This window comes from Phalacrocorax aristotelis, chromosome 13 (genome assembly GCF_949628215.1).
Source record: "Phalacrocorax aristotelis chromosome 13, bGulAri2.1, whole genome shotgun sequence".
NCBI lineage: Eukaryota > Metazoa > Chordata > Aves > Suliformes > Phalacrocoracidae > Phalacrocorax > Phalacrocorax aristotelis.
Genome location: NC_134288.1, coordinates 6,267,108 through 6,279,254, shown reverse-complemented (window position 1 = coordinate 6,279,254; position 12,147 = coordinate 6,267,108).

Below are 12,147 nucleotides of genomic sequence, written 5' to 3'. Positions count from 1 at the left end.
GGGACAGGGATAATGTTTTAGAAAGAGTTTTGGCAGGGCAATTCATGTCCTGAAGTACAGGACTTATCCAAGTTAAAAGATAAATGACTAAACAAGTAGTTATGCGTTAAAGGTAACGATTTGCTGTAGTTTTGGTGGAAGAAAGGCTTTCTTCTCATTAACTACCTTTGTCACATGGACTAGCTGGCCCATGGTGATTACTAAAAAAGGGAAGCGGTGTGTGTGGGGAGGTGGAAAGCAGCTGTTTTCCTAGCGTCTGTCTCCACGCTGCTTGTCCCAAGCAGATGTTGCAGGACTTGGAGGCACTGACGACACTGAGACTTTTTTCAGCAGCTTTGCTGAGATATTCATCAACTTATTGAAGCAGTGGTGTATGTTCATCCCATGTCGCTTGTGTGTTGTGCAGACAATGATCTGAGGCAGCTACCAGGACTTGCAATTAATTATTCATATAATGCAATAACGGACAGTTGGTCTAGGAACTAAACTTCCTGAAGTGTATAATAATTATTATGCTTTGGTAGTGCAACCTTTGAAGAACAAGTCTGAGCACACCTCCTGTCTGGCATTTCATCTGTAGTTACCTTCTTTTTAGCATGGGCCTCACTGCTGCACTTGACTTGACACCTGGAGAGGGTCCTGGGTGAGATTTGACAGCGAAGGGAAGTATGACATGGAGCTACAGGTTCTTCTTGACTTCTGATTGAAACCTCTCTGCGAGCCGTCCCAGGAATATACCCTAACGGCTGTGATTTATTGCTGTGTTATCATGCCTGTCTGCCTCATTACAGACTCTGTATTTTATCAGGCAGCTTGTCCTCTAGTGTCTGGTAACCAATTACTATGGTCTGCAAAGAAGCCTGAAGTACTTTGCCAAACACTGTTAATAAACTGGGAAAGAGCCTGAGCACAGCTTCAGGTTGCCTTAAGGAAATTCCAGCGAGCACTTTCCACTTTATTGTCTAGTTCACAATATGAACTGGAAATTACCTCGAAGAGTCATTCTCTAAACAGAGCTAAACTCCCCTTTAAAGATTGTGTCACACTGGATTACTGCACATGGACTTGCCTCTTTCCAAAGACTGCTGAACTCAGTAGGAGTCTTTCAAATGACAACAGTGAGATACTTCAGAAGAAAATGAAAAAAAAATCCCATATTCCTTTTTCTTTTACCATAGCTAGAGCTGGTAGGAAAAATCAGAATGGACAAGTGCCTGCACTACAAGGGCGACAGGTACCTGTTGCTCCATGCTTGTGAAAAATGTTATATCTTACAGGGTAAAATAATTAATAGTGCTGCGTGCAAGTCATCTGCGGCAAAGTGAATGTCACATGAATCTGTAGTATGTGCTTGGTTATACTTTCAGTATTTTCTTTTGAGGCTGGCTTACCCTAATGGTCCAAGGAGGAATGAGCTGGAGTCCGTACTGCAGACGTGACCACCAGCCACCCTCCCTCAGCCAAAAACTTTCTCTTAATCCTGCCCATTTCTACGGCACTTCAAATGGCTTCATCTGTGGTCTTGCTGCTTCTGATGGCTTGGCTGGTACCACCATAAAAGGTGAACAGATTGGGATCCCTGCTTTCAGAGACAGCTGCTGGCAGCCTACAGAGCTACCCTGCTGACATCTCTGTGCACTCACTCTCTCTCTCTCATATTTTTCCCACAGGGCAGTCTTCTAAAAAGTTTTTTTCTAGGTTGTAAAAGACCAATTCCATAAAGGAACGGCTTAGTGCTACAATGACATGATTTGTGGCTTCCAGGCTCCAAAGCTGTAATTTATTCAGACAATTAGCAGCAGCCCTGTATTCTTGACAAATTCTTTGCTTGTGTGCAGCTACTACACAACAAGGTGCTTTTAAGAACTGTGCCTTATGGATTAAAAGACTCCCCCCCCCCCTCCTTTTCCCTCCTTATTTGACAAGTTCTTTTCACAGTCAATGGGAATTAATACAGCAGGTTAGAGAGGTGATATACAATAATCCAGCCAGCCAAGAAAGCATTGTCTGAAAAGAGCAAGTACAGAGCCTACAGGAATGCTCAATACACAAAAGGGAATGTTTCAGTGTTTGCCTTTTGGTGAAGCTATTTCACCCTTCACTTCACATAATCCTCCGGAGTTACTCTACTGGATGTCACTCTGATGCCATTAATAAGTGTAAATGGTATTTAAGTGCAGGTTAGTTGTCCAAAAGCACACATCTGAATGTCTGTCCCAGCAGTCAGGTGGCTTTGCTTGGACCACAAACCGGCTGGAGCATCAACTAGCTGTGCATGATGTGCCTGTGCAGAGCTCCCCACAATGCAGTGCTGAGACTCATAGAGGTACAATATAAATCAATCCAGATCCTTTTTCACACATAAGCCTGAAGTTAAACCGAGTTATAAAATCCAGATCCAGCTCTAAATCCTGCCTTCCTCCAGGACTGCTGAAGTTCATCCTCGATAGATGCATAGGGCTGGGTAAAGGTCCAGATCCTGTTCAAACTGGGACCTTCTCTTTCAAGAGCAACAACCCTACTGAAACTAAGTCTCTGCTTCCTGGCATGGTATGAACCACTTTTTTTCAGGAGATCTGTTAAAGCTACTACATTACTAGCATGATGAGCAGCCAGCCTCTGCTCCAGCCGACTCCTACACCAGCCTTCCTCAGCAAAAAGAGGAAAAAAGTAATTAAATCATCATGGACTTGGGCAGAAACACCTTTCTCTTCATTGCAGGGGCAAATTGTGAGCTGTTTGGACTAGTTTTTGGGCTGAGATACTCTGGCTTATCTCATGCCAAAAAAGGTTAGACCCACAGTGAGACCTCTGCAGAGCACCCTTCAGAGACTTCCTTGTAGCACTTCAGTGCACTGGCACAGGTGGGAAATTACGTTTGTGATCTGTACTACCAGCTTCACACTATCCTTTATAAACACTAACAACTTGGCAAAAAATGGTTTTTGACCAGACTGAAATTTGTTAGTATGAAATTTTGAGCAAATTGCAAGAAAGTAATAGATTTCTTTTTTTCACTGACTTTGGGCAGAGGAAAGGAGGTTTGACAGACAATGTATTCATAATAAATGATTCATCTGGAGCTCAGGTGCTGGTCTGAATTGGTATCTTAAAACACTTGGAGGGTTACAGAGGCGTCTGTAAAAACTACAAGACTTGGCCCACTATTGCCTTCGCTCTGAGTCAGTTACGCAGCATTCAGTCCAGTAACAGCAGGGCTTCACCCTGTAGCAAATGAAAATTCAAAGTATTTGGCCTCATGTGGCAAAACAAAGTGTTTGTTCAGTGGAACTAACTTAAGCAAATTCCTTTCAATTAATAAACAGAAGTATATTCTTTCAACAAAAACAAGATTGCTTTTGAAATATAATGGAGATCTTTTTAAAGACCGTCTTGTTTAGGAATTTTTTTTTCTACACTAAAAGGGGAAAAGTGACAATAAAACAGCGATTGAATCAACACATCTGTTAATTGCAAATAATGTGTAGTAGTGAATCAAAATACATTTTAGAAATAACATCAATCAGTTAAAAGAACACGTTCGTTAAAAAGAGAGACCGATGGGGAGAAAAGCACGTTGATGGAGTAGGGTCTGGTGCTTTCCCTGGCTTTAACACATCACCCTGGGATGTGTCTGTTTTTTCTGGACCTGCATCTTGTGTAAGGGGATTTAGTTACATTGATTTCAGGGGAATCGTGCTGCCTGATACCTACTGGTGATATGACACCTCAGTGTGTAACCCTTGGATGTTAACAAGGCTCACAAAGGAAGAACAAGCCATTTGCTTTACAAAGTTAATTCACAAAGTCACCAGGATACAGGATTTCAAAGTGTCTGTCATTTATTTGGGAGCCTACTTCACTACGCTTCCTTTTTCTTTTTTTCTTAAAGAACAAGTTTCCTCTGCCTTCTCTCATTGTCTTCTTTTTCAGCTACCACCTTGTTTTGGGTTAATTTCCTTAAACAGAGACATAAATACCATATCAGATTTTCTCTTTTTTGGCTGCGAGTCAGGCCTGCTGTGCTGTGAAAGCTTGTTGGAGTCACAGAACCTGTATCTGCAAAAGCAGCTGCACTTTGCATTTGGAAAAGGAGTCAGGAAAGAGCTACCTTTTTTTTCAAGCCTTCATTAATCATGTCATTTAACCATGAAAAAAAAAAAAAAGGTGAAACAAACTTGGGGGGGGGGAATCCAAACTCCAAACCAAAAAGGAAAGGGAAGATGGGATGAGCGTTTCTCATTTCTCCTAGTTTTCAACATGTCTTTATTCTCTCAGATGCAAAAGCCATCGAAGACCAGTGCAGCCTTCTGTGTGACTACCAGAGAGTGGGACTCTGCCACTGCAAAAGGGGGTTTGACTGGCCGGCACGATGTTTTGCTTTGCTGGCATGCATCAGTGCAAGTGGAAGGACCCTCTGGGCAGCATTTGTCAGGAAATAGGAAAAGAGAATCTTATTCAGGAATATTTTAGGCATGCTTTATTAAAGCAGAGACCATTTCATCTGCCTCTGCTTAACCTTGCTCAGAGCCCCCCAAAAGGCAATAGAGCCCCTACAGTGAGGTCTGTTTATTTTCTGCTCAGTTGGAAAGCAAAGGTCCTATTACCGTTAAAGGGAGTTACAAGTATTCATCAAAGAAAGAAATGACCCATAAAGGCAGTTAAGTTAGTTTTATTCCTGCTGCATAAGTCAACCTCTTTTCTATATATAAAATGATGGGGTTAGGAAAGGATATTCATCAGGCAGTCCACTGATTTGATTGGCTGCACTTCCCCGGGTACTTTATAATTTGTAGTTATAAATAAATATGTTTTTAATAATCAATTGGTATTTAAATAACATACAATAACTGTCTTATTAAATCCCACTTTTTAGAATGAATAAGCAGTTAGACATTAAAGACATGGGCACCAAACAACCACAGGATTTCAGTCCATTTTCTTTTTTATATACAAGCCATAAATATCACTATGGAATTATTTGGTTAGCCAAGGCCCTGGATGAAACCAGCAGAAGACCCTGCTCACTGATGTTGCCTTTAAGTGATCATATACTATTCTGGTATGATGACTTTTTAAACAATAACCACACATTATTTTCTTTGGCCACCCCTTACAGTTCAAAAGGGGCAGCCTCAAACTCCAGAGTTGAAGTAAACTAATGTGTCCTCAAACCAGAGCCCAAAAAGCAAGGAGCATCTAATAGCAGGTTTGAGATGATTGGTCTCAAGTCATCTGGGTCCATACTATTTCCAGCATTAAGTTCATGCATTGCCTCAGGAAGGGGAAAAAACCCTAAAAATCCCCAAGAGTTAAAAAAAAACCACAACACCCCAACGAGCACTCCGTTCTATACATGAAGTAACGGCTCTGTCTCTCGCGGATGGGCGCACACGTGCATACACAAATATGTTTTTCCCGCGACGTTGCTTAGAAGGAGCAATTGTGTGCTAATCAGACTCAAGTCCTGCTCCTCTGTCAAGGGCTTGTCTGACACGGGAATGCAGAGCAAGGAGCAGGGGAGAGCAAACCTACCCTGGGTGTTGGAGGACGAGGGCATGGTTTGGTAATGTGGCACCTGGCCCTTGGCTGGCTGCAGCACCTGAGTCCATCAGTGCTGCTTCAGCCTACAACGGGGAAGACATCCACAGGACAAGTCAGAAGCCAACTTTGTCCCTGAAATACTGTGGTTTTCCCGCTGAAGACGGACACCATTCCTGCACAGTGCTGGGCTGCGTGTGCACCCCTTGGGAGGCAGCTCCCAGCATCGTGCTAATGAAGTAATTTCAGGGATTCAGGCTGTATCTCAGCCTATCCCGGCTACCAAACACCATCTACCTCTGGCCCTTCAAACCCGTTTGCATGCCATGGGGCCATGCTGAGGAGGGAGGAGAGGTCTGGGCACAGGCTCTGCAGGGAGAAATGCAGCATATCTGTGAGGAAACAGTTTATAGCTTGACATCCCCTTGGTTAGAGAAAAGCACAGGGGCATTGATGTGAATCGGAACAGTAGGCTTCTCCCATTCCCAAACTTCATCCCCTCTCCCTACACTCAGCGGAGGATGCTGCTGGTCTCTCAGGGCAGGCTGCTGTTAGTACCTAAACCTCTGTTTCAAGGTGGACCTGAGGCTGCTTGGGAAGAGAGATGATTTTTGGTGGTTGTGAAGGGGCAGGTGTGGGGTAGTGGCTGTGGGTCCCCAGGTCAGAAGCTTGCACAGCTCAGGACATTATGTGAGTGCTGGATTTGCTCCTGCCCCTAACCTGCAGACAGCAGCCCTTATACCTCCTGCCCCCAGCAGCACACCCAGCCCGTGTCCTCCTCTTCTTTTTTTTATTTTTCCTTTTTTTTATTTCTCCCCCTTTTAAATCCCTGGCTGAGCTGAGATTTACTCCTCGACACAGAGCCCCTCTGGTATTTATCACTGCTCCACCCCTGCAGTAGAGCGACGCACTGGGGCCATGCCACCAGCTGCCCTTGCGGGACCGTGTTCCGGTGGCTCCCGCTATGCTTGCAGCACCGGCAGCCCGGTCACGCAGCCCGGCGAACCCACACGGCTCCCAGCCACCATGCTCTCCCTCTGGAGGACAAGAGCAAGTCACAAATAAAGTTTACCAGCATGCTTGCTCCAATAACTTCTCCCATCACACTTTTTTCCCCAGTTATTATTTTTTCAGCCCCCTCCCTTCCCCCCCCCTCCTTATTTTATTTTAGGCGCCTCTGAGAGTTCAACTGTCGCCTGAGGCTTCAAACTAATTTTCTCTTCAGAAATGATTGCAGAAAGCCGCATGCATAATAAATCCCGTTATTGCTCTTGTTATTAAAATAGGTTGTTAGGGATGTGGACTTGGAGGCCTTTTTGTCTGATGACAGCAGTTCTTCTTAGCTAGGCGCTTATGGCTTATTGACTAAGGCTGCCAGGTTCAAAAAAAAAAAAAAAGAAAGAATAAGAAAAGAAAATCAAAAAGAGAAGGAGCTGTAGCTGCTGTTTAACGGTGAGAAAGTTGGGATGATTTGAGGCGCTTCTTTTAATCATGTCCATGGGCCATGTTCAAAAAGACAGTGCATTTCCAGCAACTCCAAGGCTGTACCGAGGGCCCACAGAGACTGTGGCAAGCTCTTTTCTGGAGCAATGATTAATTAATATTTCTTTGACAAGATTTATTGGAATGATTAATTAATATTCTGTGACAGCCAAGACTACATACCTTTGCCATGCTGGGCCCCCAGCAAGCCCCAGTGAGAACCAGAGCCTCCAATGAAGGGCCTGCAGTCAGAAGAGATGAACCGGCTGAGGGACTGTAAGGGAAAATTAACAGGACCGTTCTGCTTTGTTGGGTGGGGAGCTGACACTTATGGAGGCAAAGTGACTTGCTCAAGGGCACCCAAAAACCCAGTGTCAGGGCTGGTAATTGAAGAAACACCTGTCAGTTCCTGCTTGGCACGTTGACTGTCAGCTCACGTTTCCTCACCTCGTTCCAACAAACCGCTTGCTTCATCCAGCAACGTGAAAGTTTTAGCAAACCGGAGCAGAACCCCTTTAAAATGAAATGTGGTTAAAGCAACAAATCTGTGAGAATGTAGTCTTAAAACAATAAGAAGTTTTCAAGCATGTTTGATAAAGGAAAGTACACTGTCCATTCATTAAATGGAAACATTTTCTGGTTACCGCATGAAAATATGCTTCATAAATCACTGTTGTCCGGTGAAACAAAAATCTAATCATAGATGAGGCCATGCACTTAGCAAGTTTCTTATGCATGGAAACTATGAAGCAGGGTGTACTCCTACCCGGTGAAACTAAACATGTCACATCCATACAGAAGCCAGTGCCAGAACTGGCAGAAGTCTCATAGGGAAACTTCTTGCTGCAGGCACAGGGGCAGGGGCGATGCACGCACTGCCTGCAAAGGAGTGCGTTAATTCCAGTGCACTTTCAATGCGGACCTGGAAAGCACAGAGCATTGCTCTGAGCCATCACATCTCCAAGTGCCACCGGCACAAGATGAGCTGAGACGAGATAGTCAATGTCCTCCCTGACAATTTGATGTCTGTCTGCCTCTCACTCCCAAAGGGAGGACACTGTTTCGCGGTCAGTACTGACTCTGACATCTCCCCTTTAATATACACGCAGATGATAATATGCAGTGGTTGGCAATTCATGATTATTTTAGCATCAAAGAAATAAGGGTTGTTTAAATATTATTAATTTTTTTTGCACAGGGTCAGTATAGAATTTATACTGTAGTATCCCAAAGAGGAAACTCTGGAGACTTTGTTGTCAAAACTGTAATATCATGGTACTCCAGGCCTTGCTCTCACGTTCAGCTACTGGGAGATACCCCAGAGATACGATCAGTGAGCTCAACCTCTGCGGCACGTAAGCTACCCAGCTGGCACAGTTAGCAAGGCTGGGCACAGGGTGGGTACTGGCTCACATGTCAGATCAGGTCCTTCGGCTCTGAAATGTCGAACCATATTGCAAGCTCAGGGCAATGGGGATGTACTATCATCTCATTTCTGCTGCCAATGGGACGAGGTTTTGCTGGGGACTTCAGTGGAGCTGGGACTTGACCTGCTCTGTTCAGAATTGTGTCACTGTTTAGGTTAGGGTAAAAATAGGTGCTATAAACTAACACGGCAACTGAATGTAACAACACAGACAAGGAAAAGAGCTAAGTCTAGGAAACACTATTACCCAAAGGAGAAATATGGTCACTCAAAAGCTGTCAAGACTAGCTAAATGCAAAGATTCCTGTAGAAAATATAGAGTCCATTAGAGAAAATACAGACTCAGTTGTATATTTAACAGGTTGAGAGCCCCAATTTGCAATTGTTAATCAATTATTTTAAGGTATCCATTTGAGTGTGGAAGCTGACGCTAGATGTGAGTAAATGAAGTTGGACATTAATACTTGAAGTGCCCAAATTGAAAACAACATCCCTGGCTTCAGTAAGAAGACAGACATTCAGGCACAACTTCCTTGCCCATGTTCTATTTCTAGGTGGATTTTAAAGAATGCAATTCATGCCCCAGCAATACACAAGCAATTACAGAAATGGAAAATGACCAAGTCATTCTCAGGTATTCATAGAAAATTGGCATCTCCTGAATATTGAATTGTACTAGGTCCTAGCTTTCTATAAATACAGAAGATCAATAATTATCAGTGAAATGTTTTGCTAACATCTGAAAGTTGGCAGGACTGAAATAAGAAATGCCATTTATGTGTTACTGCCTGAAAGAGAGAAAGAGTCTTTCCCATTCCCTTGGTGAATATGCCGTGTAGCCTCTTGATGAGGATTAATTATGGGGCACTCCATTTGCACGCTCAGGAAAGGAGTGAACAAACAGATGTGGGTTACAGCTGATTTGCTCTTCTCCATGGTGAACACTACAATGTTCCCAATCCTTCTACTCTGAGGCTTGCAGAACTGCTTCACCATACATTTTCATGGGGCAATGGTGTGCTAAGAACAGCTGCTCTCAGGGACCGCTTGGAGAGTCACTAACAGAAGTGTTTACTGCTAACCATCCAAAGATCTGGGGGCACTTTCCAAAGGAGATAACATCACCAACCTTATTGTATAGGCGAAGGAAATTGCTCAGGTTTTTAGGTGCAGCATAGGATGGGAACTAGAGCTGATGCCTCCCAACTCTGAGCATCAGACTCCTGCCTCTTTACTTTCTTTGCTCCTTTCCTGTACCTTTTTATCCTGAGAATACCAGAGGCAGCTGTGCAGTCCAAGGACTGCAAGTTCCTCCTTCCCAAACTCCAGCATCTTAGGACTTTCTTCACTGCAGCAGACTTCAGAGTTTGGGAGAATAAAGGCAGACAGGAATAAATAAGCTAGAAAACATATCATCATCATTACAAACATAAAAAGCTACAAATCTGTCACACTGCAGAAACTCTCACTTCATTGTTACTCTGATTTATTGGGGAGCTAATTTTAAACAAGTTTTCTTTTCCAAAACCACAACACAAAAACAAACTGAACAAGCAAGCCAGAGGACAGAAGCTAGTCGCTACCGGACAATTTAAGCAATAATCTCATTTGCTTTGTAGTATAAAAAGCAATAAAGGGCTGTTTACTGAGTGAATAAACACTGAATGAATCACAAAAAGCTCTTTATTGCGATTATACTCCAAGGCAGAGGAGATTATTGTTATTACACAAGAAGGCACAATGTGAAAATTTAACTCAATGCGCCAGATTTTCAGACTGTTTCAGTGGTACAATTGTGTTCGGGGAGTACATTGTGTCTAATCTTAGCACGCTGTTTTGACAATTCTGCATGCAAATCAGGTGGTGGGGCACAAATGCATTTAATTAACTATTTACAGCCAATTTATGCAAGCCTGGTGGCTGGACACGTGTTTTGCACAAGCAATGGCATGCTGAACTGGTTCGAAAATCAGTTGCCCTGTGTGATACATTTAGCCCTGCAGGAGACCCACAGATGTTCTGCAGCGAGGAGCCTCCTAACCACACGTTCAGCAGCAAGGTGCATGGTGTCTCCTCCTCACAGGGCAAACTTGCACGGTTTCCATGTAAAGTTAGTTTCAAGGAGGTGGAGAAGGAGAAGGTAAGCAATAAGAACGACATCAAGGAGTAGAGCGTCTTTCTCTTTTTTTTGCCTTCACGAGTTTCTAACATATTTTTTCCTTGTCAGGTGGTCCTGTCTTGTCTTGCAGTCCTGATAAAGCGGCTGTGCTGAGAAAAGAAGTTAAGCCACAGAGGGTTTTTTCTGTGAGTTTCCTCCTACTGTCAGACCATTAAAAATGGAGGGAGCTCTGAAAATAGGACCTCTGTGGCATGGGCTTCCTCTCCTGGCTGATCAGCAGGGACAAATTCTGCTATAGTTCAGGTGTGCAGTGCACAGTCCTCCAGAAGCCACCAGCCTTCTGAAGGGGTGTGTGTGCCAGGCGTGTGTTCAGACCACAGCACTGCCTTGTGCACAGGGATGCTGGTTAGTCTCTTGATGTGTCCCCATGTCTCCTTGTGCACTAGTGCTTCAGGTGTTACCAGTCGCCTCTCAGCAGAGCCAACAGACATCCCTGTGATAGTTACCTACCTCTGACTGATGGGGATTTGCCAATTCTCCACTGGAGACCTTTGTGTCCTCATCCGATAGAAGTAGTTGGTGAGATGTGGTCTTTCACCATTGCCTCGCCTTCCTGTGAAACCTGCTGTCTTGGCGAAGCCACCAGTGTCTGCACTTAGAAACACCAGAAGAGGCTCCCAGTTACAGAAGATGCTCTTAATTAGAGAAGCTTTTCCTGCTGGGAATGTTACAGATTGAAAACCTGCATAGCTCATCCACAGAGTTGTATTGCTAAAACGCAATCAGCAGCTAGTTGTTGTTGAATGTGAAAAGTGGGTTAAGCCCTGAAGACGAGATTGCCAAAAGCTTCATTCTCCATTTACATGTAGTTGGGAAGCTGCTGAGAACCATCTCTAGTGTGGCCTGAGTGGCATCCAAACATGAGGAACAGTTAGATAAAATATGAATTGGCCGCCTTTTTTTTATTTTTATTTTCTCTTGGCTTCCACTTTTAAGGTAGTCTGGTCTGGTGTTTATGACTGACTGTAAGCATTTATGGGAAAGGAAGAAAACCCGAGTGAGACAAGAGTCTTACTGTATGTATTCATTAAAAAAAAAAAAGATAAAATGCCTGTAGTAGAAATAATATAGCTTGTTAGACAGGTGGTCCAGTTAGAAAAGCAGGCTTGAACTCCCTTTAAAAATATGTGTAAGAAGGTCATTATGGATTTTTTGTTTGTTTTTAATTGCTTTTGGGTTTTGCTTTTTTCCCCAATTTGAAATGCTTCAGCCACACAAGGAGGGAATGGAAAAAACATAACGTGATATTGGCAATCAGTCTCGTCAGACAATAATAATCAAATCCAACTACTCGGATGCAGCAAAAAAAAATCCTCTTGATTTCTTCCAGAATTGTAGGTCTGTATTTGGTTTGATTTCTGAGCTACCCAGTAAGCAAGCAAGGAGCTGACCTCACAAGAGTAATTTGGATCAAATAGTTCAAATTAGGTCTGGTGTTTGTCCAGTTTTGGGGGCAATTAAGTAGATCCCAGGGATTTGGGTTTTATTTATTTTTTAATGAAACTTAAACAGTCTCTTG